General features: G+C 33.6%; 1 pseudogene; it reads right to left on the reverse strand.

Moving 5' to 3' along the window:
• Nucleotides 1-1,718: 1,718 nt before the first annotated feature.
• Nucleotides 1,719-2,675, reverse strand: LOC109680489 (olfactory receptor 6C6-like; annotated as a pseudogene).
• Nucleotides 2,676-5,880: the final 3,205 nt, after the last annotated feature.

Below are 5,880 nucleotides of genomic sequence, written 5' to 3' on the forward strand. Positions count from 1 at the left end.
TTCAAGACAACTTCTCCCTGTGCATTCTTGTTTGGCACACAGTTTATTTCAAAAGGACATTAGGGAAGTATAGAGGCTTTCAGAGATTGGGATTTTGATGCACTCACTTTTCACATGATCATAAAAACATGATTCAGTCTTGTGGAGAGGTTTCTCAGAGAATGAAAATACCAAAGTATTGGAATAAGGGAGAGAAAGCAAACTATGACAACAGCACATGTCATGTGCCTAAATCAAGTCAGCATGAGAAATTAACTGCAGATGCAGGTAAAAGCATGGGAAAACTCAAATTATTATGCTGAGCAAAAAAGCCAGACAAAGTTCAAAGTGTGGTTTCTTATAAAATTCCAGTAAACTCAAGCCTAGTCTATACTGATTGAAAATCGCACGTTGAATACTTTAATTTATGGGCAGGTGGAGATGAGATGGTGACAGACAGTGACTAGAAAGAGGCAAAGGAACAATTCATTGTAATGCTGTCTATAGTTATGCAGGTGTGTGTATTTGTCCAATGTATTGTTGTAAAACAATTGTATTCAATTTTATGTAAGTTATTTATAATTAATTTGTGAAAACTGGCACAAGCAGAATTGAGTAGAAAATTATAATTTATAAATTGTAATGAATATATGATAGTTTCCCCATACTAAGACATAAATGAATAGGTTAAATCTTTTCCATGAATTAGCATCATTTCTAGGATTTAAAGTCTACAAAGCAATATAGTAACCTTAAAATGACAGAGGCTCCTATGGGAAGGTGACCAGGAAGTCGTGAAGAGGTCTGGTAGAGATGAACCAATTCGGGTGGTAATACACAAGTGCAAGGAAGCAATCATAGGACTCTCTCTGTAGCTATCTGTATCTCAAACTAGCAAAAATGCTATGTCTTTCTTATTATCGCTTATGTTTTTTTCTTCTAGAAAATTGTAGAAGAGGGCAGAACAAGTTCTGCCTGGAAGCAAGAGGGGTGGGGGCAAAGGGGAGAGAGCAGGGGGCAGTGTGGAGAAATGGCCCAAACAATGTATACCTATATGAATAAATGAATAAATATAAAAAATAGGTAATTAGAATCAAAGCCTGGATTTCAATTATTTTTATCCCAAATGATGACTAATTATATTTACAAATAACTTTTTCTAAATTATTAAAACTCTATAAGAGAAAATTTCCAGTAGAATCTAAATTCCTTTGCACATGTCATACCTCTCATAACAACATCTTTGAATCTTTCCTTGCCTTACCTCTCTAGGTCCATCAAAAGTGATGATCTCTCTTGAAAGGCTCCTTTGATCTTTACTCAGATTTTCTTCTTGTTTTCTATGACAATCTCAATTACATTATATAATAATTTCTATATTCTGTGTTTGTCTCTGATATTTTAGCAGTGTAGAATACTCAAGCAAAGGAAATGCTCAGCCATGAACACATGCAGCAAGGTTCACTTAAATAAGACATTCATTAAATAAAACATTCATTATACAAAACTATCATTTATGAAAAGAGAGATTACTAGATAAAGACAGACTCTAATAATCTTAACTGAAAAAAGCTGTTTGCTCCTAGAAGTTAGGAAGATACATTCAGAAAGAAGACTGTAGAGCATATTAGTAAAGCTAGTATTATATAACTACTCAAGAGAAAAATGCCATAGATCAGAAACAATGTAACTAATGATTTGTTATGTAATTTTCTCATCAAGGTCCAATAGCATGCTGTTTATGTGTAATTTTTTTCCTCTTTCTTTGGAAAAGAACAAAATCTCTGAAGCATGTGCTTGAAAGATTCTTTTACCTGCTGGTTCCTTAGAGTGTAAATGAAAGGGTTTAGTAAAGGGGCCACAGAAGTATAGAGCACAGCTACACCTTTAGTGAAAGTCACCCTTTCCCTTGCAGATGACTTCATGTACAAAAAGATATAACTCCCATAAGTAAAGGAGATGACAACCATATGTGAGGAACAGGTAGAAAAAGCCTTTGTTCTTTCCTGAGCAGAAGGGAATTTTAGAATGGTTTTGATGATGAATGTGTAGGAGAGTGTCACTAAAAACAATGTGATGACCAGTGTTGTCACAGCTAAAACAAAAGCCATCAATTCTAAGAGATGTGTATCTGTGCAAGAGAGCTGCAAGACAGGAGAAGTGTCACATATGAAGTGATCAATTGTTCTGGATGCACAGAAATCCAGCTGGAGTCCTAAGACCATAGGAGGAAGAATAAGTAAGAATCCAATTACCCAGGAGCTGAGCACAAGTTGCTGACATACTTTGTTGTTCAGAATGATAGGGTAATGCAGGGGTTTGCAGATGGCAACATAGCGGTCATAGGACATGGCAGCCAGAAGGTAAAATTCAGTGAGTCCTAATACAAAAAAGAAGAAGAATTGGGTTGCACATCCATTGTAGGAAATTCTTTTGTTGCCAGTGAGAATGCTTATAATTAACCGTGGGGTGCCCACTGTTGTGAATGAAATTTCTAAGAAGAAGAAATTTCAAAGGAAGAAATACATTGGAGTCTTGAGGCAGGGATCCAGCAGTGTGAGTAGGATGATGACTGAGTTTGCCATCAGGCTCAAGATGTAATTGAAAAACAGAAACAGGAAAACCACAATTTGTAGCTGAGGGTCATCTGTCAGTCCAAGCAAAATAAAGTTCATTTCCATTGATTGGTTCTTCATTTCTCCTCTGTCCTATGAAATCTATTAAAAAAAATAAAAAGTAGTATCACATATAAGAAAAACATTTCTTCTTTTATAGTCATACAAACATCCATATTCAGAAACTTACCACTGCACAAATGTTTTCACAATAAACCTAGATTTCATCACAGTGAACATATCCTCCACTCCATTAGTATGTTCCTAGGAATACAGAGATTCTTCACTTATTCACAGTTGAGTAAGTCCTACTTAACCAATTTACAGGAGGGAGATTAGTTGTGAAATGTAAACCATTAATCTGACTAGTGTTAATCTATGTTCCATCTTTCACCTTCTATATCCCAATATGTTGTTCAAATGCTTAATTTTATTTTTGGTGGTATTAAGATTTGAACTCAAGGCTTTGTGCTTGCATGCAGGAGTTCTACTACTTGAGCCACATTTCCAGCCCATTTTTGTCTGTTTATTTTGGAACTGAGGTGTAATGAACTATTTTCTTGGCTGACCTTGTACCATTATCCGCCAGATCTCAGTCTCCCAAGTAGCTAAGGTTACAAGAATGAGGCATCAGTACCCAGAATGATTGATATATTTTAATTTTTTACCTTATCTAATATCTCAAGTTCACACTTGATTAACACAGTGATTATAGGAAGTGGTCTTATTCCCTGCAGTCATAGTAACTAGTAATTTACTATATACTATACGAAATTTCCAAGGAGGAAAAATTCCAAAGGAAAAAGCATAGATCCAGAGGGGAGGGTTGGCACCAATGGGATGGAGGAGGTGGTGAGGAAAGGGTCAGGAAAGTGAATACAGTGCAAAAAATGTGTACACATGCAAGCAAAAGCAAAAATGGTAACTGTTGAAACTGTTCCATGAATCAGGGGAGGAAGGCATAAAAGGAAGCAACAGAAAGGGTGAATTCAAGTATGATATGGTTGATACACTGTAAGAATATCTGTAAATGTCATAATGTACCCCCACGCAGCACAACAATAATGGAGAAAAAAAAGCACATGTGTGTTTAAAGGGAGTATGCACCCAGGTGAACAGACTTAAGTGGTGCTTAGAAAGCAATTAAGAAGCAAAAACATAACAACTTTCAAAGGTGGTTCAACAATCAAACATACTCCAATAAACATTATGTCTTTTGTATCTTTTGTCTTTGTTATCCTCTGTCTCATATCATGTCTGAATGGAACAAAAAGATCTCTACGGAAAAGTAACAGTGTGATTAATAGTGCTTAAGCTACATTTAGAAAAATGATTCTGGCAGTTATACAATATTCATTTATGTTTTATAGACAATTATGTGAATAAGAAAAAAACTTTGTATGCCTAGAATTCTTTGACATAATAGTAAATCTTTATAAATTCTAACAAGATTATAATCCCTTAAATATAATCAATATTGATTTTCACCTGAATAACTAGAACATCCACAAACTTGGAAAATCCACTTTTTCCTGAATATTGTGCAAGAGTTAAATGACATATTATAACTTCGCTAATTAAGAATTTGCAAAGTACAGCCAAAAGTACACATGAACAACAACCTATATATGGAATTTAAAACACATATCCAGAAGACCAAATCTAGCTAATGTCAGTAATCAGAATTTGCTCACTGGTACTATTTTACTCAATGATCAAAATTTAAAATACCTGATTCTTGAGTGATTTTGTCTTAGGTCTAATGATACTCATTTCAGACATTTTCATATAACAGGGCAAAAATTATTGGCTTTTCTTATGAGGATTCCCAGTATCTCATCTCTGATGACACTTATCCCAGATACTGTTTCCTTCCCAATGCATTTTCATTATGAACAGTTTGCTAATGCTGATACAGATAGCAAAAATAATTTTGAAACCAGATAGGTTTAATGACATGAATGCATAGTGGAAGCCTAAAGAGAAAAATGTGTTTTTTAACTTAAGGCAGTGACTTTAAGGAAAACTTGAAGGACTAAAATTACAGATGATTTTATAAATATTTAAGTGAAGAAGTAATGAGGGAAAAAATTTCAGAACAGAATATACTTCTATGATATATACCTCTTGCTTATTTTCTAAAGTACATGTCAAGAATAAAATTTTTAAGTAAGCATGTCTGTATGAAAAAATGTAGAGAGAGTGTGTGTAGAGAGAGTGTGATAAATTTTAAACTCACTGTGAGCAGAGGGAATGCAGGCAAGACAAATTGTGGAGACATAGATATGTATATGTGTGTATATACACCATATATGTGTGTGTATATATATATATATATATATATATATATATATATATATATATATATATATAAGGATCTTGCATCTATTGAGAACCATATATGTAGCAATCACTACTCTCAAGATTTACATACACATGCAGGTCAAGTGAGATTTTAAAAAATGGCTTGCATTTGGAGCAAGGGATCAAAATAAAGAGAGGCTAACTTCACAAATAATGACTTTTAAATTACACTGTTTCATAGAAGTTCTTATGCAAATTTTATACAGGTGCTAGCTACAACCCAAATTATAAAACCTTTCCTCTAAATATAATTAATGATACCTCTAGGGAAAAATTCCTTTAGGTGTTTTTATCACTACAATAAAATAATTAAGTCCATTTTAAAACTGAAAATCTGCAAGATCATGGTTTCTGCATTGAGGATAGTGATAAATTTCCAACCTCTAAAGCATAAATTATTCTTCAGAAAATAGAAAACAAAGATAAAAATAAACATAAAAAGAACCAAAATGTAATTGAAAATGAATGTTCTTGCTAGTTTTATCTACAGGAGTTTACAAAGGAGCTATCTGAGTGTTTGATTTTTAAGCTGGGCCCTATGAGGAGATAAAGAAATGAGAAAAGAGACTAAGCAAATGAAGCAGCACAAGATGAGGAAATGCAATGAACCAGACATGATTTGGTTGGAAATCATATTTGTAGTTCTCCTATCTCATCATCTCTGATAAAACCATACACTATTAGAAGAACAATTTCCTAAAAAATTCTTTGTCACCTAAAATTTGTCAGCTCTTTCAGATAATTTTTACACAATAAATTATAAAATGATCTCATTTGTTCAGAGCATCCTAGTAGCACCATTGATATAAATGCTTAATTGTGTAATATTTAAACTAGAATTTCCTCATATCAAACTATTGGTTTATCCTATCTCAACAATCACACATACCATGTATCTCCACAATACACACTATCAAAGAAA

This window comes from Castor canadensis, chromosome 8 (genome assembly GCF_047511655.1).
Source record: "Castor canadensis chromosome 8, mCasCan1.hap1v2, whole genome shotgun sequence".
Taxonomy (NCBI): Eukaryota; Metazoa; Chordata; class Mammalia; order Rodentia; family Castoridae; genus Castor; species Castor canadensis.